We start from the raw sequence: 25,993 nt of genomic DNA on the forward strand, positions 1-25,993 counted from the left end.
CTGCTCGGTATGCACGCACGGAAAGACTCAGTGAACAAAAGCTGCCCCTGCATTATTTCAGACAGATTATGATAGCCATGACTAGTGCAAGAACTTCAGAGCAGTTTGCAAAGCAAGCAAGCATATTTTAAGCAAATAACTCTTTGATCTTAATATACAAGATGTGAGAATATCCTATTTCATCATCTGATGGAAATTATAAACTGCTGTTCTTGTGAAAAGCTTTGTTAAAAAAAAAATCCCATATCCTGTAATATTCTTAGCTTCTGACAGGGGGCAGCAGAGTCCATGAAAACAAAAGTGGGCCCTGAAATGGTCATTTGCAAACCTTTGGAACCAAATCTTTTAACAATTTTCATCAGAAATTAACCCTTGATATCTGACAAACCCCTCCATTGAATAAATACTTCAAGGTAACAGCTGGGCTTTATTAATTTACTATTCTTAGAAGGCACTGCAAATGATTTGCTTTAAAAAGAATACTTTAGGGGAGAGGGAGAGAAAAATAGTTGGAATGTAGGGCATTGGAATTAAGTGTAAACCACACTGTAAACTCTAGATCTTGGTTAGGAGCAATGCTTCAATATTTATTCATCAATTGTAACAAATGTACCACACTATTGTGAGATGTCATTAATAGGGAAGATGTGGGAAGGGGAGGGTGTGGGGTATGGGAAACCCTTATGCTGTTCGTTTTTTTTTTGTAATTTCACCAGCCCCCTTGTTTGCACTTTCTGTCTGCTCTCTGTGTCTCTTTGTTATGTGCACATCTTCTTTTTTCAGGAGTCTGCTGGAACTGAACTTGGGACCTTCCATGTAGTAGGTGGGTACCCAATGGTGTGAGCCACATCCACTTCCCCCCTTATGCTTTTTGATGTAACTTTTCTGTAATCTAAAAAACTCCTAAAAATAAACTTAAAAAGTTACTTTTGGGAAGCCCATGTGACTCAGTGGTTGAGCACCAGCTTCCCACATACAAGGTCCCAGGTTCAATTTCTGACCCTGGTAACTCAAAAAAAAAACTTTCTTTTTCTCTAATAGTGTAAATAATCCTCGCCCTCATTTTCTTACAAAGTCATTAAAAAAGACTTTCTTTTGCCCATGACTTGTAAAGTGATGAATTATTTCCAGGTGGTGTTAGAGAGAGTGTCAAGTTCTGCAAATTATTATCAGATGCTGGGTCTCCCCTCCTATCCCGGGAGGGAAAAAAAAAAAAAGATGAACCCAGTGAAAGCAATTGAGATAACTGAAGTGACCAGCCAGAGTCTAAATGACCACTCCCCCTGTCTATCACTGCATGAGTTCTTGGGGGCCCGGGTATGTGTGTTTCAGCACGGGACCTGTGGCAGGAATTCAACAAGGGCACACCTCTGCGCTGATACGTGTTAAGTTCTTCTGGGGAGTTCCCCAGTCATTTTATAGCCAGTTGTCTCATAAATATACATGTGAGGAACATGGGTTCAGAAACATGGTCACCCAAGGCATATACTATCCCAGCTCTAACTTCAGGGACCCTGCTAATTTTTCATTACTTAAAATCATGCAAAGGATACTGGGGGAAAGAAAAGGGGCAAGTTTCCATCTGGTTGCCTGGTGGGTTTGCAAAGATAAGAGACATGCAAGTGGGCTGGTTTGAATGGCAGAAATTGAGCTCACAGCTCTTGTGATCGGCTTGAAACCAAGAATTCAAAGGAGGTCTAAAGTCTTCCTTTCTCTTGGTGTGGTAATCCTAGCATAGGTCAGCTCTAATTTCCTCATGTCCTCCTTTCCTGAGTAGCTGCAGTACCTGACACAGAGCTTTCCATCTTTTTATCCTGTTGTGGTCAGGCCTCTGGCTCCTATCCAGGTCTATTAGGTTCTTTTTGCATTTCTCAGAAGGCAGATTGATACCCACCCCCCCCCCCCCCATTTTAAAAAACAAATCAATTTTATTGCTACATATTAATAAAGCATACAATCCATCCAAAGTGTATAATCAGTGGTATCTGGTTTAATCACATAGTTGTGTATTCATCACTTCAATCATTATTAGATCATTTTCATTATTCCAATAAAAAAAATAATAAAAAACAACATACAAGCAAACAAACAAAAACTCATCACCTCTCAATCTATGCTTCTCCTGCTTAATAGAGCTGGTATTCTGTTTCTATGTCTCTGGTTATTTGTATTTGTATTTTGTATAAATGGAGTCAAGCGGTAATGTAGTACCTTGTGTCTAGTTTCTTTCCTTTAGTATATTTCCTTTTCTTTTTTACCCTTACTGGAAGGTGATTATTATTACTTTTAAAGCAGTTTTATTGAGATATATTCACATACCATACAATCTATCCAAAGTGTATAATGGCTTTTATTATAATCATAGTGTTGTGCACTCAACATCACAAAATTTTGGAGAACAATTTCATTACTCCAAAGTTAAGAACTCCATATCCCTTAGCAGTCGCCTTTCTTTCCCTCTATCTTTCCCCACCCCTACATAACTACTCTAATTCCATCTTTATAAGTTGATTTATCTTTACATTGTATTAATGAAATTTTAACAATGTGTAGTACTTTGTGTCTGGCTTCTTTCACTGAGGATAATGTTTTTTTCCCCCTGATATTAACATTTTGTAACATTAACATACATTTGTTTAGTTTCAAGAAAAACAGTTATATATACAATATTATCCATATTTGTATTTCACATGAGGTTTTGCTATGCTGTACAGTCCCATGTTACATTTTTTGCTTTCCTTCTAGTAATATACATGACCTTAGACTTTCCCTTTAAACCACTTTCATATCCAGATAATAGTACTGCTAGTTACAAACATTATGTTGGGCTTTCTCCTTTTCCATTCATTTCTAAAGATTAACAATCTTTTTTTTTTTTTTTTAACGAATTCCATACAGATTAAACCTCAGCTTTCCGTGCTCTTAACCTCATTCTTTTTCTGGTGACCTATATTCTAGTTATTAACTCCATGAATTTACATATTTAGTTCATAGTAGCACAATCATACAGTATTTGTCTTTTGTGTCTGGCTTACTTTACTCAACATAATATCCTCTAGGTTCATCCATGTTGTCATATACTTCACAACTTCATTTCTTCTTGCAGATGAATAATTTTCCTTTGTGTGCATACACCACAATTTGTTTATCTCTTCACCAGTTGATGGATACCTGGGTTGTTTCCATCTTGTGGCAATTGTGAATAATGCTGCTATGAACATTGGTGTGCAGATGTCTGTTTGTATTACTGCTCTCAGTTCTGGGTATTTATTACCTAGTAATGGTATTGCTGGGTCATGTGGCAAATCTATAGTCAACTTCCTTAGGAAATGCCAAACACAGTGTCTGTACCATTCTACATTCCCATGTACAGTGAATAATTGTTCCTATCTCTCTACATTCTCTCCAACACTTGTAGTTTTCTGACTTTTTAATAGTGACCATTTTAGTAGGTTTGATGTGATATCTCATGGGAGTTTTGATTTGCATTTCCCTAATAGCTAGTGATGTTGAACATTTTTTTCATGTGATTTTTCCTCCATTTGTATTTCTTTGGACTATTCAAGTCTTTTGCCCATTTTTAAATTGGGTCATTTGTCTTTTTATTATTGAGTTGTAGCATCTCTTTATATCATGAATATTAAACCCTTATTGGATATGTGATTTCCAAATATTTTCTCCCATTGAGTAGTCTGCGTTTTCACCCCTTTGACAAAGTCCTTTGAGGTACGAAAGTATTTAATTTTGGGAAACGGACTTTGGCCCAGTGGTTAGGGTCTACCATATGGGAGGTCCGCGGTTCAAACCCCGGGCCTCCTTGACCCGTGTGGAGCTGGCCGTGCGCAGTGCTGATGCGCGCAAGGAGTGCTGTGCCACGCAAGGGTGTCCCCCGCGTGGGGGAGCCCCACGCGCAAGGAGTGCGCCCGTGAGGAAAGCCGCCCAGCGTGAAAAGAAAGAGCAGCCTGCCCAGGAATGGCGCCGCCCACACTTCCCGTGCCGCTGACGACAACAGAAGCGGACAAAGAAACAAGATGCAGCAAATAGACACCAAGAACAGACAACCAGGGGAGGGGGGGAATTAAATAAATAAATAAATCTTTTAAAAAAAAAAAAAGAAAGTATTTAATTTTGAGGAGTTCCAATTTATCTTTCTTTTGTTGCTTTGGATTCAAGAAACTACGACCTACCACAAGATCTTGAAGGTGTTTTCCTACATTTTCCTCTAGTGATTTTCTGGTCCTGGCTTTTATATGTAGGTCTTTGGTAATTCTGAGTTGATTCCTATAGAGGGAGTGAGATATGTGTCCTCTTTCATTCTTTTGGTTATCCAAAAGAGATGTCCAGTTCTCTCAACACTGTTTACTGAGATTGTTTTGTCCTGGTAATGTGGACTTGGTAGGTTTGTCAAAAATCATTTGGCCATAGAAGCGAGGGTTTATTATATTCCACTGATCAATGTGTCTATCTTTATACCAATACCATGCTGTTTTGACCACTGTTGCTTTGTAACATGTTTCAAGAGCAGGCGTTTGATTCCTCCCACATTGCTCTTCATTTTTGTGAGGTTTTACCTATTTGGGTGTACTTTTACTTCCAAAAAATTTGATAACTTCCTTTTCTCTTTCTGTAAAATAGGGTGTTGGAATCCCCACCCCCATGTCTCCCTCATCTGTTTGTTTGTTGTTTTTGCCTGTTTGCACTTGTTGTCTGCTCATTATTTGTTTGTTTGTTGTCTGCTCATTTTCTGTTTGTTTTTTTCTTTAGGAGGCACCAGGAACCGAGGCTGGACCGTCCTATGTAAGAGGTGGGCACTCAATTGCTTGACTCACATCTGCTCCCTGCTTGTTTTGCTTTTTTTTCTAATTGTCTTCTCGTTTGCTTGTTGTCTTGCTCATTGTTTTTTATTGTTGTTTTTTTGCTCATTGTCTGTTGTTTTTTTCTCATTGTCTGCTTGTTGTCTGTTCGTTGTATTTGCTCAATGTCTGCTTGTTGTCTGTTCATCGTTTGTCTTCTTTAGGAGGCACCAGGAACTGAATCCTGAACTTCCCATGTGGAAGGAGGGTGCTCAACTGCTTGAGCCACTTCCAACCCCCTGGAATTTTGATTGGTATTGCATTAAATCTATAAATCAGTTTGGGTGGAATTGACATCTTCACACAATATTTAGTCTTCCAATCCATGAACATGGAATATCTTTCCATTTGTTTAGGACTTCTTTGATTTCTTTTAGCATTGTTTTGTAGTTTTCTGAATATAGCTCCTGTGCACCTTGGTTAAATTGATTCCTAGGTATTTGAGTCTTTGTTGCTATTGTAAATGGAATTTCTTTCCTGCTTTCCTCCTCTAATGTTTAATACTAGTGTACAGAAACATTACTGATTATTTTGTGTTGATCTTGTATCCTGCCTCTATGCTGAACTTGTTTATTAGCTCAAGTGTCTTTGTTGTAGACATTTCAGAAATTATCTAAATATAGGATCTTGTCATGTGCAAATAATGAGAGTTTTACTTCCTTTTTTCCTATTTGGACGCCTTTTATTCTTATTTTTTCCTTGTCTAATTGTTCTAGCTAGCACAATGTCGAATACAGTGGTGATAGTGGGCATCCTTGTGTTGTCCCTCATCTTAGTGTGAAAGATTTCAACTTCCCCTCATTGAGTATGATGTTGACTGTGGATTTTTCATATATGCCCTTTATCATATTGAGGAATTTTCCTTCTATTCCTGTCTTTCAAAATGTTTTTAACAAGAAAGGATGCTATATTTTGTCAAATGCCTTTTCCGCATTAATGGGAGATGATCATGTGTTTTTTTCCCTTTGATTTTTTAATGTGGTGTATTACATTATTGATTTCCTTATGTTGAACAGGCTTGCATACCAGAAATAAAACCTCCTTGGTCATGGTGTATAATTTTTTGGGTATGCTGTTGGATTCTATTTGCAAGTATTTTGTTGAGAATTTTTGCATTTATGTTCATTAGAGAAACTGGTCTGTAATTTTCTTGTAGTATTTTTTGTCTGATTTTTGTATTAGGGTAATGTTGGATTCATAAAATGTTGTTGGGTAATTTTCTCTGCTCTTCAATTTTTTGAAAACGTTGAAACAGAATTGATGTTAATTCTTCTCAAAATTCTTGGTAAAATTCACCTGTGAAGCCATCTAGTCCTGGACTTCTATTTTTTGGGAGATTTTTGATGACTGATTCAATCTCTTTAAATGTGATTGGTTTCTTGAGTTCTTATATTTCTTGTAGAGTCAATGCAGGTTGTTTGTGTATTTCTTGGAATTTGTCTATTTCATCTAGGTTGTCTAGTTTGTTGGCATACAGTTTCTCATAATATACTCTTATGATCCTTTTTATTTCTGTGTGGTCAATCATAATGTCCCTCTTTTCACTCCTGATTTTACTTATTTGTATATTCTTTCTTTTTCCTTTGTTAGTCTTTTTTCTAGTTAGTTAGCCAAGAAATCTGTTGGCTTTTATAAAGGAAAGGGTATTTTTTTGGGGTAAAAGCTTACAGTTACAAGGCCCTCAAGAGTACAGATGGTATGGGATTATCTGCAAGGGTTCAGCCTTCCTCTTTCCTCTTAAGGCTCCATGGACCCAACTTAATCCAGTCTCAGCTGTAGGTGACAGAAAACTCAGCTGCTTTTTTCTCTTCAGCTGCAAACTATCAGGTGAGTAGCTCATCTCTCTCCAGGACCCCAACATCAAGTTCTCTCCTCTTCTCGTCTATGGAGTGCTCTCTATTCCTCTGTGTATCTTCTCCTGTGCATCTACTTCTGTTGTCTCCTTGATTGGGTGTCTGTTTTTATAGCCCACAAAGAGGGCAGGGACTCAAATTGAGTCATCCTAATGATGTGGTTGAATCAAAGCTCTAATATTGATTTAACCAAGTAAACATAAAATGTTTGAATTTAAATCAATCAAAGGGTTTCATGCCCAGAGGAACAGATCAGTTTACAAACTATCATCTATTTTTGGAATTCATAAATAATATCAAACTGCCCCATCTAGCTAAGGGCTTGTCAATTTCATTGATCTTCTCAAAAAACCAGCTTTTGGATTTCTTGATTTTCTCTATTTTTTTTGTTCTTAATTGCATTTATTTCTCTTCTAATATTATTTCTTTCCTTCTGCTTGTTTTGGGATTGGTTTGCTATACATTTTCTAGTTTCTCCAGTTGTTCATTTAGATCTTAGTGTTTAGCTCTTTATCTTTTTAAATATAGGCATTTAGGGCTATAAATTTCCCTCTCAGCCCTATCATCACTGTATCCCATAAGTTTTGATAAAGTGTTCTTGTTTTCATTTGTCTCAATGTGTTTACTAATTTATCTTACAATTTCTTCTTTGATCCACTGATTGATTATTTAGGAGTGTGTTGTTTAGCCTCCATACATTTGTGAATTTTTCCCTTTCCCATCTATTATTGATTTTGAGCTTCATTCCATTATAATCTAAGAAGATGCTTTGTATAATTTCAATGTTTTTATATTTCTTGAGACTTGACTTGTGACCCAACATGTGGTCTATCCTGGAGAAAGATCCATGAACACTTGAGAAGAATGTATAACCCGCTGATTTGGGATGCAATGTTCTGTATATATCTGTTATGTCTAGCTCATTTATCATATTGTTCAATCTGTGTTTGCTGGCTGATCTGTCTAGTTGTTCTATCTAATGATGTCAGTGGTGTTTGAAGTCTCCAACAATTATTGCAGAAATGTCTTTTCTCCCTTCACTTTTGCCAGAGTTTTCCTCATGTATTTTGAGGCTCCCTGGTTAGGTGTATCAACATTTATGATTGTTATTTTTTCCTGGTGGACTGTCCCTTTTATTACTATATATAATGGCCTTGTGTATCTCTTATAACTTTTTTTGCATTTAAATCCTGTTTTTCCTTATATTAGCATGGCAGTTTGATATTATTGATGAATTCCAAGAAGCAATATTGATTGTATTTGTAAACTGATCCATGCCTCTGGCATGATAACCTTTTGATTGTATTAGAGTCAGTCTGATTAAATTATGTTAAGATTAGGGCTCTTATGGAACTATGTCCATAAGACATAGTTATGTGAAACTATGATGTGTGACTCAGGGTCGAGACCCAGCCCCTCTTGGGGATAAAACAGACTTTCACATGGAAGTAAATACATGGAGAAGGAGAACACAGAGCGTTTAGTTTTGGATGCTGGAGCCCTGGGAAGAGAGCGAAGTTGTTTGCCAGATAGTTTGCAGCTGAAGAGATCAGACCACTGAGCAGCTGAGAAAACCCAGAGAGAAATAAGCCCCAGGGAGAGAGACAAGCCTTATGTTAGCCTATAGCTGTGAACAGAAGGAGCTTGGACCATGGAGACTTAGGAGGAAGGCTGAACCCTTGCAGAGACTAGCTGCCATCTTGCTCCAACACATGGAACAGACTTTGGTGAGGGGAGTAACTTATACTGTATGGCCTTGGGACTATAAGCTTCTACCCCAAATAAATACCCTTTATCAAAAGCCAACAGACTTCTGGCACATTGCATCAGCACCCCTTTGGCAATTAGCTATACAATTAGTGTAGCTACTCCTGCTTTTTTGTTACTGTTTGCATGGAGTATCTTTTTTCAACCTTTCACTTTCAGCCAGTTTATAAGCCTAGGTCTAAGGTGCATCTCTTGTAGGCAGAATATGTATGGCTCATTTTATCCATTCTGTCAGCCTGTATCTTTTGATTGGGAAGTTTAATCCATTCACACTCAATGATATAACTGTAAATGCAGTATTTACTTCCACCATTTTATCTTTTGGTTTTCATATGTCATATCTTATTTTCATCGGTCTTTTTGTTCTTTTGGTTATCCTTTTTGCTTTCTTTTTTTTTTTTTTTAAAGATTTATTTATTTATTTAATTCCCTTCCCTCCCTTGGTTGTCTGTTCTCTGTGTCTATTTGCTGCATCTTGTTTCTTTGTCCACTTCTGTTGTCATCAGTGGCATGGGAAGTGTGGGTGGCACCATTCCTGGGCAGGCTGCACTTTCTTTTGCGCTGGGCGGCTCTCCTTACGGGGCGCACTCCTTGCGCGTAGGGCTCCCATACGCGGGGGACACCGCTGCGTGGCAGGGCACTCTTTGTGCGCATCAGCACTGCACATGGGCCAGCTCCACACGGGTCAAGGAGGCCCGGGGTTTGAACCGTGGACCTCCCATGTGGTAGACGGATACCCTAACCACTGGGCCAAGTCCGTTTCCCCCTTTTTGCTTTCTTGTCTTCTACACTCTCCTCCAAGCCTCTCTCTCCTGTCCTATTCTTTTGGGCTGTAAGGCTCTATGTTATGCTTCCTGCAAAGGTGGATTCTTTTTTATGAACTCTCAGTTTCTTTTTATTTGTGAATTGTTTTTTCATTTAAGGCTAAATTTTAATAGAATGTGAAAGTTTGAATGCTTCCACTTTAAACAAACAAAACCTGGAAATTACTGATTGGTTCAAAAGGGTTTTATGGAAAAACTAATCTTTAACAAAAACTTGGCATTGACAGTGAAGGCGCCACTGTTTCTGAGCAAAGTGTACAAAGGTTCCAAGTGGGACAGAGTAAGGAACGAGGGACTCTGACATTTACAGCAGCAGGCATTATCTTTTCCTTTTCTTGACAGGGGGCAGAGGACTGCTCTGATAGCTTCATTGAACACTGTCTTCGGGTCCCACTCTGAGTGCCGAGCGCTCCAGCTTTTTTATAGCACTGAACTCCTTTGCCATGGCTAACCCCTGGGGATAGGTGATGGGGGTCAGCTTCTTCTCCTTCACTTCTCCATCATGTCTTTGTCATCCCTAAGATCATGTTTAGTTCCCACTAGGATGATGGGAGTGTTGGGACAATGGTGTCACACCTCAGGATACTACATTGCATGGACATTTTCAAATGATGCAGAACTCATGAGGGAAAAACAAATTAAGAAGACATCTGTTTGTGGATAGAATAGGGGGCATAATCAGTCATAATCTTCTTGTTCAGCTGTATCCCATAAGCCTAGATTCACTGGTTTTCCATCTACCATAACATTGGCAGAATAGTTTTCAAAGACAGTGGGAATATATTTTCTGGGAAATGCATTGGTTGTGTAACCTATCAGTAGGTAAGCTTTATCTACAGCCCTGTCTCCCACCACCTCATACTTGATGGTCTGCATCTGGGCCACTTGCTGGGCAGTAGTGGCAGTGACTGGGCACTGAGGCAAGGAGCGGTGGATGTGGGCGTAGTGGGCTCTGGGCACTAGGTGCCAGGGCCACTGACCACGCCTCCTGACCCTTAGCACACTGGCATCCAAAGCCCAGAGGTGGCCACCACACAAGGCTGGAGGAAAACTGCAGTGTTTGTGAATATTTTAAACTCACTTTTATATTTGAAGGACAATTTTGCAGGATAAAGAATTCTTGGCTGGAGATTTTTTTCTCTTTCAGTGTCCTAACTATATCATACCACTTTCTTCTCGCCTCCATGGTTTCTGATAAGAAATCTGCACTAAGTCTTACTGGGCATTCCTTGTATGTGATGGTATGCTTCTACCTTACTGCTCTCAGAATTTTCTCTTTGTCTTTGGTGTTTGACATTCTGAATAGTATGTGTCTTGGAGTAGGTCTATTCAGATTTATTTTGATTAGGGTACGTTGACTTTTTGGACATGGAAATTCATTTCTTTCATAAGAGTTGAGAAATTTTCAGCCATTATTTCATCAAATACTCTTTCTGCCCCATTTTCATTCTCTTCTCCTTCTGGAACTGCCATGACATGAGTGCTATTGTATTTCTTGCTGGCATTCAACTCCATGAGCCCATGCTCAATTTTTCCCTCTCTCTGTTCTTCTCTTTCTTCAATTTCAGCTGTTCTGTCCTTCTGCATCACTTATTCTTTCTTCTATCACTTTAAGTCTGCTGTTGAAGTCCGCTGATCTTTTTTTTTTAGGTACTGTGACTGGGGATTGAACATGGGATGCTGTATGCGGGAAACTGGTACTCAACCACCCAGCCACATTGGCTCCCCTCCTGTAATGTGTTTTTAATCTCACCTGTTGTGCCTTTCATTCCCATAAGCTCTGGTATTTTTCTGTTCAGGTTTTCAAATTTTTCTTTGTGTTTACCCAGTATCATCTTTCTCCTCCTCCTCCTCCTTCTTTCTTCTTCTTTCTTCTTCCTTCTTCTTCCTTCTTCTTCCTTCTTTTTCTTTGTACTGGGGATGGAAACTGGGACTTTATACATGCAAAGCAGGTACTCAACCCTTGAGCTACACCTGCTCTGCAACCCAGTGTATTTTTTTTTTTTTTAATTTCTCCTCTTCCCTTGTTGTTTGAGGTCATTGTCTGCTCTCTGTGTCTGCTCATCTTCTTTTTTTAGGAGGCACAGGAAACTGAACCTGGGACCTCCCATGTAGGGGAGAGGCACCTAATCACTTGAGTCACACCCTCTCCCTGCTTGTTGTGTCTCTTGTATCTCCTCATTGCATCATCTCGTCGCATCATCTTGTTGTCAGCTCACCACAACAATGGTGTCAGCTCACCATACCAGCCCATGTGTTAGCTCACTGTCTTGCTTATCTTCTTTTGGAGGCACCAGGAACTGAACCCAGGACCTTCCATGTGGTAGGCAGGCACCTGACTGCTTGAGCCACAGCCACTTCTCCCTGGTGTCTTCTTGATGTCCTTTATCTCTTTAGCAATATTGTCTTTTAATGCATTGATTTTATTTAGGAGATTTGTATGACAGTCATTGATCAGTTGGTCTGAGATCCTGTGTCTCATCTGGGGCTTTGAAATATTCCTTTGCTTGGGCCATTTATTCCATTTTCTTTGTATGACTTGTAATTTTTTTGCTGCTATCTAGGCATCTGATTATGATGGTGAGTTTGCATTGATGCTCAATTTCTCTTGTGTAGGGATTTAGTGGTGGGAGGCTGTGGGTTACTGCCATTCTTTGATTCTGGGTTCAACCTTTTCTAGGTTTTAGGATTGTCCCTGTTTAGTTGCTCAAATTTGGGCCATGGGCACAGTAATGGGTTGCAGACCTGCTTGCCAGGGCCTTGGGGAGAGTGGCCATAAAGTTCATTTCCTCACATGCACTTCCTTGGTCTGCCAGCAGATGGTGCACTTCCACACACCTCAGTTCAAACTGGTTGGCTGTGTTCACTGCAACATCAGTTATAACAATATGACAGAGGATCCTGCCTCAAGGCTATTCAGAGCCTGACCAATCAAACTTTTTCAAAGGCTGTTTTTCAACCTTTGCTGGCAGCCCCTTCCATTTCCCTGGGTCGGAAATAATTCTACTCCCCTCTGCATCTTTAACATCCAGTCCTAGTCAGTAAGGGAGGGTAATCTCTTTATTCCCCTCCAGGTTCCCAGGGCAAACAATAGCACAGCCCCACTCAGCCTGGAAGGGCTCCTGGGACACAACAGATAAAATTTGTTGGCCAAAACCTTAGGCTGCATCCTTCTCTCTCCTCTTTCCTGGGGAGGTGGACCCCTGCACCTCACTCTGTCCATAGCTGCTGGCCAAAGCCAGAGAATTCAAAGGTGTCTGCTCTGAGAGTGGGGGGAAGGGTGCTAGCAGCTGCAGCTGCAGGTTTTACTCACAATCTTCTTACTGAGATTCCTTTTCTAAAAAAATTTAGTTCTTAACTTTTTAAAAAAAGATTTATTTTCTATTTATTTCTCCCATCCCCCACCTCCCCCCCACACACATTGTCTGGTCTCTGTGTCCATTCACTGTGTGTTCTTTGTGTCTGCTTGAATTCTTGTCAGTGGCACTGGGAATCTGTGTCTCTTTCTGTTGCATCATCTTGCTATATCAGCTCTCCGCGTGTGCAGCACCACTCCCGGGTGAGCTGCACTTTTTTCATGCTGAGCAGCTCTCCTTGCAGGGCACGCTCCTTACGTGTGGGGCTCCCCTATGTGGGGGACACCTCTGCATGTCATGGCACTCCTTGCACACATCAGCACTGCGTGTGGGCCAGCTTACCACACGGGTCAGGAGCCCTGGGTTTGAACCCTGGACCTTCCATATGGTAGATGGATCCTCTATCAGTTGAGCCAAATCTTCCCTCATTGAGATGCTTTTCCTTTGCCCCTCTCTATTCTGGGTGGTGTTGATCCTTCTCCTGGTATCCTAGTCCCTAGAACATTTTTTTCCAGGCCATTTCTACCTCTCCCCTAGCTATTTTCCTGGCAGAGAGAGTTAGTCCTGTTACTAACTCCCCTTTTTAAAAAATTGTTTATTTTTAAAAAAAGCTTTAGATTACATAAATGTTACATAAAAAATATAAGGGATTCCCATAATCCCCACTAGCTCCCCCTCCCACACTTTCCCACATGAACAATATCCTTCTAGTGTGGCACATTTGCTAGAATTGATGAACCTATATTGGAGCATTGATACTAATCATGGACTACAGTTTACACTGTAGTTTATATTCTGTCCTGCACAATTTTGTAAGGTATGACAAAATATACAACAGCCTGTACCTGTTGGTGCAGTGTCATGCAGGACAAATTCAATGTCTGGAAAATGCCGCTGTATTCCACTCTTCTTCCTTCTCCCATCCCTCAGAACCTCTGGTGACCACTGCCTTTACATCAATGATAAGAGTTCTTCTATTACTATAATAATAGTAAGTCCATAATAGAATAATGATGTCTACTTTAGTCCATTGTTCATCTCCCAATCTTGAGGATTTGGGGATGGTGATGCCTACTCTGCTTTTAATTGACAGGGGGCTTAGATCCCATGGGGCAGATGGATGGAAAGGTCTTGCTTGCAGTTGCAGACACTCTTTTCCTTGGGATGGGTGTTCTCCATCATCATCTCTTTGTTAGTTGTCCTGTGCCAACCCTTTTAAAAGTGATTTCTTACATCATCAGCTGCTGCTTGGGAGTAATCCCTTGGCGCCAGGGAGGCTCATCCCTGGGAGTCATGTCCCATGCTGGGGAGAAGGTAATGCATTTGCATGCTGAGTTTGGCTTAGAGAGTGGCCACATTTGAGCAACATGGAGGCTCTCAGGAGGTAACTCTTAGGCACCCCACAGCTCTAGGCCTAGTTCGTATTTCAGGCACACAGGCTCATAATTGGAGCCATCAGTGTCAAGGGCTCATTGTTGGACCATCCATCTTTATTGTTCTTTGCCATTGCCCTTGGGGGATTGTTGCTGTTCCATTGTGGAATGTGATAGAGCTTCCCTGGCTAGGAAGTCAGCACTCTCTCAGTTGTTGTTTTTAATTGAAACCACTATGAAAATATCCAAACATTTTTATGTATCCTGTATACATGCCCTGGAGAACTCCCTCCCAACCATATGCCCCCATCAATAACACCCCACACCAATGTTCTTCCCTGCCATAGTTGAACCTCTCTGTAGTCCAAAACTTCTTTAAAAAAGGAAGCCTAATATACTGCCAGGTTCCATTAATAGTAAAATGGAATACAGTGTTGGGTTTAAAGGTTAGATATAGAATACATAGTAATTTAGAAAAATTAAAGGAAAAATAAATTGGGGTATCAAAAAATGAAAAAATGAAAAAGCCCTGTTTTTGACAATTTGCCTTTTATCACTGCTATAGGTCTTGCCCTGTATGTACAGTGGCAAGGCAATTTCTTCCATTTCTTCCTCAGTCTTTGAATAAAAGGGTCAACTCAGACCAGCAGAATATCTCAGCCTACATGTAATATTAGGTGTTTAAAACTGCTTTTTGACCTTCGGTAAAAGGGGGAAATAGAAAGGACAAATGAGTTTATATGGCTATGAGTCTCCAAAAAAGAGTCGGGGAGGTCATCAGGTCATGCTTATTCACGCCTCAGCAGGGTACCTGAGACAGCCAAAGTAGATAGAAACCCAGGTACTAGTTCTCCTGAGGGCTATGGAGACCCACAGGTTCTATGGTCATGGCAGATGGTTCTGGAGTTCAGGGCCATTTCAGTTGGCCCTACTTTGGAATTTGTTTTCCTGAGTGTGATGGAGTTGGACTCAGATATGACCTTTCTATACATGCCTCTTCTGTTACTTTTACCAGACCTGTGGTTGGTGTTTGGGTTGGTGTATACTCAGGAGACCTGAATCTCTGGACTGTCTATGTGACAGCCAGGCCCTGAGCCTCAGCAAACTTCCAACTCCTACCCTCTGCTTTATTGGACTTACCCTGGCCAGCTGACAGGGAGGTGAAGAGGGTCAACCACCACACCAGGGAGCCAAGAGTGCCTACAACTGCAAGCAGGAGAATTGGATCCATCATCCTTGTGGAATCTAAACCCCCTCTTGATGTAGAAGGGGTCTTAACTTAACCATCCCAGGGCCCACAGGATGGAGAAATAGAGTATAGTTTAGAGTGGACTTAACTGGTGTTCTGCTGGGGAACTACTGTGGTTAGTAAGGGAAGAAATTGTAATATTGATGTGGAGAAAGTGGCCACGGTAGCTGCTGATGGTAGGGAGAGGGGAGGAGAGACTTGATGTGGGTGCATTTTCAGGATTTGGAGTTGTTCTGGGTGGTGCTACAGGGACAGATGCTGGACATTGTATGTCCTGCCATGGCCTGCTGAGTGGAATGGGGGGAGTGTAGACTACAGTGTAGATCACTGTCCATGTGGTGAAGCAGTGCTCTAAAATGTATTCACCAGGTGCAGTGAATGTGCCATGATGATGGAAGAGGTTGTCGATATGGGAGGAGTGGGGGGGAGGGGGGGGAGCTATATGGGGACCTCATATTTTTGAATGTAATATTTAAAAGAAAATAAATAAAATAAATTTTAAAAAAAAGTGATTTCTTGGTGGTTACTGAGACTGGCCATTTCTTTTAATAACAACGCAGCCTGTTGCATTGCTTCACTTTTGGTTCATTTGTGTAACAGGTTCCCCTGATTCACCCTGCCCAGAGAGAAAGCAGACCTGTGAAGGGGGATGCCTCCTCTGCTGAGGAGTCAGATAAGACTCAGAGCAAGGATGTTCTGGGGCTGGTGGTCACAGACACCAGTAGAGGCAGAACCATATGAGAATCCCCTTATCCAGACTGGGATTGGCTCAGGATGCTCACTCATCAGCAGGGCCTGCTTAGTGATGGGGTGATCAGATCTGGAACACAGGGATCAAGGGAGAGCGTCTGTGTTTGAGTCTAGGTCAGTATCTGCTGGATACTTGTCAAGGAGCAGATTCCGTGATGGTAATCTCGGGTGTTTTGGGCATGGGAGCAGGAGGGAGTGGAGAAAATGAGGGGAAGACTTTTATAAGGGGCAAACATTTCCACAGAAAGGGATGTGGGTGGGGGCACACACACAGGAGTGGGGGTGAGGGGATTAGTCATCAAAGTGGAAGGTGGCATTTCTGAGAATTTGTTACTGGGCCAGGCTTTATATGCTCTGTATTGCTTTACTTTAATCAGGTGCCACGTGGCCTGGGGAAGTAGGGAGCAGTATGTCCGTTGCTGGATGGGGCTGCTGGCTCACAGGGAGGTCAAGTACTTCCCAGGACGGCTGCACTGAAGATCTCTAAGGGCACTGCTCATGAGGGAGCAAGTGACATGAAACCCCATGTGAGCTAAGCTCCTGAATTGTGCATCACCGTTCAGCTCGGTAGAGGCTCACATCTGGGCTGCATGCCTCCACCGCCTGTATGTTTTGCACCACTTCCTCTTCCAGGACAACCTTTTTCTAGAACCAAAGGTTGCCCACTCAGGTCCCGATTCACATACGTCTCCAATCTAATGAGAGAACAGTGTACAGTACTTGGGCTAGAAGCCCAGGTTTGAGCCCTGAATCTGCTACTGATTTGCATGACCTCAGCCAGTCCGTCACCTTGTCCTGTGAATCCATTTGCCTGTCTGTAATTGAAAAGAAGGACACCCACCTTTCTCGCAGGCTCGGGGTGAGGACTTGGTGAGATTAATGAATGGCAAAGTGCTTCCAAAGCTGTGAAGGTCTGAATAAACAAAAAGGGTTTGCACAATTCAAGGGAAAGAATGAGGCTGGCAGGCAGCCATTTATTTGGGCTGACATGTATGCTGAATGCTGACTTTCTATGCCTCATTTGCTTCCAGAAGAATGTGTGGGTGCCGGTGTCTGGAGTCTGCAGGCAGAGGCTGGGGCCTTTGTGTGTGCGGCAGGGTGCTGCAGAGGTAGCGGGAAGAGGCCAGGAAATGAAAACCATGTGGCTCTGAGTTGAGTTTTGAGGCTTCAAGCTTCCCCACAAGGAAGAAGAAAAAAAGTATGCTAGATGTTCTTGGGTGATAATGATGATAAATATGAACCAGGCCTATGTTCTTTGGCTTCTTGTATTTCTCTTGAGCAAATGTTTCTGTTCTCTAGGCAGCTTAACAGCAAAATTGTCTTTCATTTGTTGGAATATGACAAATTTGGGCAGAATAAGAGGCTCAAGATGTTGTAGTAAAAATTAACTGTAAAACTTAAGTCTTAAGTGAATTAGCCTCAGGCATTTTCTGGAGCTAAAAAGAGGAAATTACCGAACTCGATCTTACTTTTTCCTACTGCCCTTCATGCTGGTAGCCATGACTATACGTAAAAGTGCTTGTGTTTACACCCCTCGTCTTTAAGGAGAAGCAAACTTCTTGATGCCCTTGTTTCCTCTCTAACCCCTTTTAGGGAGGATCCAGCCCCGGTGTTCAGAAAGACACGCTTGAGAGGCTGACACCCATAAGGGTGTGTAGTCTGAGGGACACACGGTAACAACATATATCAGAGCATATGAATAAAGAGAACAGTTGGCCTCTGCTGAATCAGATGGAGCTGCTAGCAGTAGAGAAGTCAAAAGATGCTTGACCTCAATTTTGCAAACTGATTTAGCCAGAAGGATCATTACATGTGTGGACTTAATAACATGCAGGTGTTATGGTCAGAAGTGAAAAATAATTGCCTCTCACATCAAAGGTATTGAAGCAGAGCAGAGAAATACTGATGCCTGTCATATGATGCTCTCTAAGCAGATTAAAAACACAGATCCGAGTTAAAGAGACAGTTCCCCAAACATTTACTCTACCAGAGAGTCTTCACCCAAAGTGATAAGATTAGCAATAAACCCTCATAAAACCAAGCCAAAGAAAGAGATAATCCTTGGTTATTGGGAAGGAACTGAAATGGAGAGAAAGGGAAAGTGACTTTTCTCACAAAAACAACAGGTAGTGGTTTTACATTAAGGTTTTAAAGGCAATTCATTGACTCCCAGGAGGTGGAACAACTTCAAAGTTTCTTTAATCCAATCCCCTTTAGATGAGTAAACTGAAACCCAGAGAGATTCAAAGTCTTGCCATAGGCCCCCGGCGGGAAAGTGGCTGAGCCAGCAGCTCACTCCAGAGGGCTGAGCCCGTGCCCCAGGCTCTGCCTGGAAGACTCCGAAGGCTTCCTCTCGAGAATGGGGACTTGGGGAGCTGGGGCAGTTGTTGCTCTGACATAAAAAGATGCTGCTTTTAATGTTCCCTCATTTAAAAAGTTTGAAGTTAACATCTGGTGCAGAGAGAAGAAAATAAAGTCCAAATGACCTCTGTCTCCGTTTTGTTATATTTCTCATTTGAGAGAGGGAGTGGAAAGGGGCTGGAAGTGGAGAGACGGTAACATGAGCCATGACAGTCCTGGGACCCAGAATTAGAGCTCTAAATGCTTTACAGATGCCACCTAAAAAGGAGGGGGAGGAAAACAAAATGCAGAAAGGCCATTTTGAACCAGAGCTGCACCTCTTTACCTTCTACATTAACCAGGTAAAGATATCAACTGTTAATATATAATATCTTCGCTAGACTCTTTCTCGAGGATCTATTCACTTGGTGCGAATGACCATGGAGTATATGTAACATACCGTTCTGGAGATCTCCATGCTGCTTCGCCCTAGTCCCAATCTAAACAACACCAACTTTCTTGTCCTGGAGGTTTTTTCTTTACAAATCTGGAATTACACTGAATTCCAAGCATAGAGAGGGACTGGTATGTGACTAGGTGCTGTAGAAAGACTGTGATGTGAACGTGCCACAAGCTGGTCAAAGCAGAAGAAAGCTAATTGTTGGGCTTCTCTGTCTCTTTATATGCTGTTCAACCTGGTACTAAACTCTCCCTATGGTTAGCCATCTTTTTTTTTTTCTTTAATCATTAAGCTACAACTAATCTAAGAGAAATCTGGAAGATCAGGTTAGATGTTCCTTGATGTGTCTAGCTTCAGGTCTTCTGAACAGGTTTAGTTGGTATGAGTAAGATTTCCCAATTACTGGGGACATGGACATGCATATTTTGTTCACTTTAGAAGTGAAAACTACCTATTTTATTTCCCCGGAATATTGGTGTTTTAAAGGGTCTCACTTGGAAATGTATTTGACCACAAATTCTGTAAACAGAATGCCCAGTTTACAGATGCTTAAACAAATAGGGTTTCTATTTCTTATTTAACAAGAAGTCTAGAAGTAGGCGCCTGCTGTTGCTGGTTTAGTGACTGTACGACATTGGGGCCAGCATCCGTGTGAACGTCTTGTCCTTTTCCCCTCATAGTTGCAGCTTGTCCAAAGAGTAGCCAACACACCCAAAGAGAAGGCAGGAGGAGGGACAGTTTGGTGAGACCAGCTCTGTGACTCCTTTCATCAGGAAGGCTAAAGCTTCCCCAGACCATGCTCCCCCAAGGAGTTTCCTGTTTATGCCCCTTTGGCCAGAATGGGGTCACATGGCCACCTCTGCTTGCGTGGGAAGTTGGAAAAGCCAGGGAGGATTTTCATGATTTGCTTAAACCACTGTGTGCACCATATAATGGAGTTCCAAGTGAAAGCATTTTACATGTGTAATTTTTATCGTAAATAGCTTGCAAAATATATTTAAAATGCTGAAATTTTTACTATGACCCCCTTGCATCTCTACCTCTGCTTTGACTGCCTTATAGTTTCCAGACAATTTTCTTTGAAACAGCCGTAGGCATCTACTCTGTTAAAAGAAGCATTGTTAACACCAATGGTAGCTGTTTGCCTCGAAGGCTCTGACATGTGCAGAGCTCCTTTAGTTTCCTGGAACATATATCTTTGTGAACAGCTGGAAGTCATTTTCAACCTAAGCATTTCACATTTCATGGATGGGTGAACTTTACAATAACTTTTGAAGCAACTATTCCAAAGCTCACGCATCTTTGATTGGACACGACTAATCCCATCCATTTCAAGGGTGCTGAAATATTTAACTCTCAGAAGGTCCTTACCAGATTTGCAAAAAAAGATTTGTACAAGAAAGGCACAAAGGAAAAAAAATAGTGTCCTTTCTTGCCTGTCAGTATGTTCAGTCTATTATCTATTCAACAGCCAAAGTGATCCCTCAAATATAAAAAATAGACCAAGTTACGGTCCTGCTCTTAGACTTTCAATGGCTTCCAACCATACTTTGACAAAATTCAAAGTCCTTACCATGGTTTTTGGGTGCTACCTGACCTGGTCCCTGTCTCTCATATTACTTTCTTTTTTTTGAGATACCAGAGCCAGGGATTGAACCTGGATCCTCGTATGTGGGAAGCTGGCCCTCAACCACACTGAGCCCATGGGCTCACCTGAGTTGTTTTTTTTGTTAGTTTGCTTATGGTTTGTTTCTTTTCTTTTTTTTTTTAGGAGTCCCTGGACCAAACCTGGGACCCCCCATGTGGGAAGCAGGCTCAACCGCTTGAGCCACATCCGCTCTCATATTACATTTACTACCACTGTTCTCACTCTGCCATGGCCACCGGGCCTTCTTTTTTGTCCCTGGGATAAGCCAACTGTTTCCATCTCAGGGCTTTGCCCTTCCCTCTCTTGGCCTGGGATGATCTTTTCACAGACATCGCATGCCTGACCCTTACCTGCAGGTCTCTCTCTGCTCAAATGCTACCCCTAAGAGTCTTTTTCCTGGCCATCCTGTCTACAGTATGAACCCCTGCTCCATTCTTTATCCCTTAACCTGGCCTGTTTTCCTACAAGGCCCAAATTACAAGCAGACCTTATATTAGATACTTATTATAGGTTTACCTGTTTATTCTGTCTTCTCCACTAGAATGTGAATTCAACAAGGAACTCTGTTTTGTTTACTTCTCTATCATCAGTAACTAGAGTAGTGTCAGGTAATAGTTGGTATACAGTAAATATTAAGAAATATTTGTAGGATGAATGAATAAAAGTTTTTTCAAAGCTGGCTCTAATGTTACATGTTCAGAAGACTGATGAATGGACCAGAGCTAGTTGGGAGGCTTCTTTTTTTTTTTTTTTTTTTAAGAGCAAACTGGTATTTTATTTAATTAATAAATGTACAAGGAATTTATTCTTTTTTTATTTTTTATTTTTTATTTTTTATTTTTTTAAAGATTTATTTTTATTTATTTAATTCCCCTCCCCTCCCCCGGTTGTCTGTTTTCTGTGTCTTTTTGCTGCGTCTTGTTTCTTTGTCCGCTTCTGTTGTCGTCAGCAGCACGGGAAGTGTGGGCGGCACCATTCCTGGGCAGGCTGCTCCCTCCTTCGCGCTGGGCGGCTCTCCTTATGGGTGCACTCCTTGCGCGTGGGGCTCCCCTACGCGGGGGACACCCCTGTGTAGCAGGGCACTCCTTGCGCGCATGAGCACTGCGCATGGGCCAGCTCCACACGGGTCAAGGAGGCCCGGGGCTCGAACCGCGGGCCTCCCATGTGGTAGACGGACGCCCTAACCACTGGGCCAAAGTCCGTTTCCCTTATTCTATTTTTAAAAAAAACTTTATTTCAGCTTCAAAAAATAAAATAACAGACAAAAGGAAACTTAACAAATTATGGAAACATTACTTAAAAAAATCCTGTCCAGGCACATTAATCTTATTTGATCCTAAAAACAAATTCAATTGTTTTTCCAGTGTTTTGAAACATGAATAAATGAGCACAGATGGTTAAATGACATGACCAGGAAGCGGACTTGGCCCAATGGATAGGGTGTCCGCCTACCATATGGGAGGTTTGCGGTTCAAACCCTGAGCCTCCTTGACCTGTGTGGGGCTGGCCCATTTGCAGTGCTGATGTGCACAAGGAGTGCCCTGCCATGCAAGGGTGTCCCCCATGTAGGGGAGCCCCATGCACAATGAGTGTGCCCAGTATGGAGAGCTGCCCAGTGTGAAAGTGCAGCCTGCCCAGGAATGGCGCTGCATACACAAGAAGACAATGCAACAAAAAGAAACACAGATTCTCGGTGCCACTGATAAGGATAGAAGTGGTCACAGGGGAGTACACAGCAAATGGACACATAGAGCAGACAACCGGGAGGAGCGGGGGGGAAGGAGAGAGAAATAAAAAAAAAATGACATGACCACGGTCTCTGTGTTAATGAAGAAAATGAAAAAAAAGATCATATTCACATCTCATAAAAATCCCATACTCCTTTTCTTACCTTTAGCTTTGATATAGTATTTTCTTTGTCTTTGCTACAAAATATAGTATTTCTGTTAACTATAACTAAAAGTTACATTAGTATTTTCCCCATGTATCACCATACTCTTAACTCCTTGTAATAGAGGGACATTCTTGTATTTGTATTACAAACCACAATAATCATCTACCACTAAAAGCACTATGTTATACAGTCCCTAAATTATCCTGTAGCTGTCTTTCAATTAACATTAACCTCTCTAGACTACCTCTTTCAGCCACAATCACATTTATAAATCAGCAATGTTAGTTATACTCATTACAATTTGTTACTATCAACTCTATCCATTTCCATGTATTTTTTTTATTTTTTATTTTATTTATTTAATTTTATTTTTTTAATTCGTTTTTTAAAAGTATTACATTAAAAAAATATGAGGTTCCCATTCACCCCCCACCACCCCCACCCCACCAATCCCCCCACAGCAACACTCTCCTCCATCATCATGACGCATCCATTGCATTTGGTGAGTACATCTCTGGGCATCGCTGCACCTCATGGTCAACGGTTTATATCATAGCCCACACTCTCCCACGTTCCATCCAGTGGGCCATGGGAGGATCTACAATGTCCGGTAATTGTCCCTGCAGCACCACCCAGGACAACTCCAAGTCCGGAAAATGCCTCCACATCTCATCTCTTCCTCCCATTCCGCGCACCTAGCAGCCACCATGGCCACTTTCTCCACACCAATGCCACATTTTCTCGATTACTAACCACAATAGTTCATGAATAGAATATCAGTAAGTCCACTCTAATCCTTACTGTATTCTTCCATCCTGTGGACCTTGGATTGGTTGTGTCCATTCCACATCTATGTCAAGAGGGGGCTTAGATTCCACATGGATATTGGATGCAATCCTCCTGCTTTCAGTTGTAGGCACTCTTGGCTCCATGGTGTGGTGGTTGACCTTCTTCAACTCCATGTTAGCTGAGTGGGGTAAGTCCGATAAATCAGAGTGTAGGAGCTGAAGTCTGTTGAGGCTCAGGGCCTGGCTATCATATTGTCAGTCCAGAGATTCAGATCCCCTAGATATATCTTAAACCCCAGCACCAACTACAATTCTCATTTCCACGTATTTATAATTGACCTTATTATACATTCTACATACACTCAGCATCAGCTCCACCTTCTCAACCTACATTCTGTTTCCTACTAATCTATACTCTGCAGTTCAACTCCACAAGTTTACTCATTGTATTTAGTTCATATCAGTGAGACCACACAATATTTGTCCTTTTGTGCCTGGATTACTTCACTCAACATAATATCTGCAAGATTCATCCATTTTGTCAATATGCATCCCAAGTTCATTTCTTCTTGCAGCTGAATAATATTCCATCATATGTATATACCACCTTTTAGCTATTCATTGGTTGATGGCCATTTAGGTAGTTTCCATCTTTTAGCAATTGTGAATAATGCTGTTATGAACATTGGTGTGCAAATATCTGTTCACATCCTCGCTTTCAGTTCTGAGCATACTCCTAGTAGGGGGATTGCCAGATCATATGGCAGTTCTATATTTAGCTTCCTGAGAACAGCTAAACTGTCTTTCATAGAAGCTGCACCATTTTACACTCCCAACACAGTGAAGGAGTGTTCATTTTTTCTCTGTATCCTCTCCAGCACTTGTAGTTTTATGTTGTTTTTTTAAAATTTAAAAAATAATTTATTGAAGTATATCATTCATATACGGACACACACAAATAATAACTGTATAGTAAAAGTAAGAACTTACAAATCAAACATGCATAGTATCTTACAGGGCTTCCATATATCACCCCACCACAAATACTTGGCATTGTTGTGAACAATTTGTAACAGACTATGAAAGAGCATCATCAAAGTATTACTACTAACTATAGTTCATATCTTATATTTGGTAGATTATTTTTTTGTTCATAAACCACACCATTTATCCAAAATGTACAATCAATGGCATTCAGTACTATCACAGAGCCATGCACTCATAACCCCAATCAATACTAGAGCGTCTTCATTACCCAAAACAAAAACAAAAACAAACCACCGTTATACCCATATGTAAGCACTACTAGTTACAAACTGTAATGTGCTTTCACCATTTCTATTCAAACATTTGCTAAAACCTTTTTACCAATTCTGCATGGATTTTATACCAGCTTTCCATTTGCTAACCACATTCTATTCTCTGGTGCCTTATATTTGAGCTATTAACTCCATGACTTAGCTCATTATATTTAGCTCATAACAGCAAAATCATATGTTATTTGTCCTTTTGTACCTGGCTTGCTTAACTCAACATAATGTCCTCTAGTTTCATCCATGTTGTCATGTACTTCACGACTTCATTTCTTCTTACAGCTGAATAATATTCCATCATGTATATACACCACAGTTTATACATTCAGCAGTTGATGGACACCTGGGTTGTTTCCATCTCTTGGCAATTGTGAATAATGTTGCTAAGAACAGTAGAGTGTCTGTACATGTCTGTACATGTCACTGCTTTCAGTTCTTTTGGGATACTCAGTAGTGATATTGCCAGGTCACATCGTAGATCCCAAACAGACTTCCACAGTGTCTGTACCAATCTATAATCCCAACAACAGTGAATAAGTGTTCCTATCTCTCCACATCCTCTCCAACACTTGTAGTTTTCTTAATAATGGCCATTCTAGTAGGTGTGGGATGACAGCTCATTGTAGCTTTGATTTGCATTTCCTTAACCAGTGATGTTCAATGTTTTTTTCCATGCGTTTTTTCACCATTTGTGTTTCTTCATTAGAAAAATGTCTACTCAGGGTTTTTTTGCCCATTTTTTAACCAAGTCATTTGTCTTTTATTATTTAATTAGGATCTCTTTATATATTGTGGATATTAGACTCTTGTCAGATGTGTGATTTCCAAATATTATCTTCCAGTGAGTAGGTTGCCTTTTTAATCTTCTTCACAAAGTACTTCGAGGTGCAGAAGTGTTTAATTTTGAGGAGGTCCCATTTATCTATTTTTGTTGTTGTTGTTGTTCATGCTTTGGGTGTAAGGTTTAAGAGACCCCACCTACTACAAGGTCTTGTGATGTTCCCCTACATTATCTTCTAAGAGTTTTATGGTACTGGCTTTTTTGTTTAGGTCTTTGATCCATTTCAAGTTAAATTTGTATTGGTAGTGAATTGGGGGTCTTCTTTCATTTTTTTGGTTATGGATATCCAGTTCTCCTAGCACCATTTGTTGAAGAGACTGTTCTCTCCCAGAAAAGTGGGCTTAGTAGGTATATCAAAAGTCAGTTGACCAGCACTTGCTTGGGCAGCATATATACTAAAATTGGAATGATACAGAGATTAGCATGGCGCCTGCACAAAGATGACCTGCAAATTCATGAAATGTTCTATATTTTTAAGTTGAAGACTTTCTGAAACCAGCCCTAGGTTTGGTAAATTGTTTGTGGACAATATTTTTTACTGTCTCCTGTTTAAAAAGTGAACAGTGCCGGGAAGCAGATGTGGCTCAACTGATAGAGTGCCTGCCTACCATATGGAGGGTCCAGGGTTTGATACACATACTTCCTGACCTGTGGTAAGCTGGCCCACACACAGTGCTGCTGCGT

The 25,993-nt window shown here is 41.1% G+C and overlaps 2 pseudogenes; one reads left to right on the forward strand and one right to left on the reverse strand.

The window, feature by feature from the left end:
* Positions 1 to 9,601: 9,601 nt before the first annotated feature.
* Positions 9,602 to 10,173, reverse strand: LOC101427803 (ras-related C3 botulinum toxin substrate 1 pseudogene; annotated as a pseudogene).
* A 15,511-nt stretch (positions 10,174 to 25,684) lies between these two features.
* LOC111766566 (U6 spliceosomal RNA) lies at positions 25,685 to 25,784 on the forward strand (annotated as a pseudogene).
* The last annotated feature ends 209 nt before the right edge of the window (positions 25,785 to 25,993 follow it).

The sequence above is a fragment of the Dasypus novemcinctus genome, chromosome 7 (assembly GCF_030445035.2).
Source record: "Dasypus novemcinctus isolate mDasNov1 chromosome 7, mDasNov1.1.hap2, whole genome shotgun sequence".
NCBI classification, from domain to species: domain Eukaryota; kingdom Metazoa; phylum Chordata; class Mammalia; order Cingulata; family Dasypodidae; genus Dasypus; species Dasypus novemcinctus.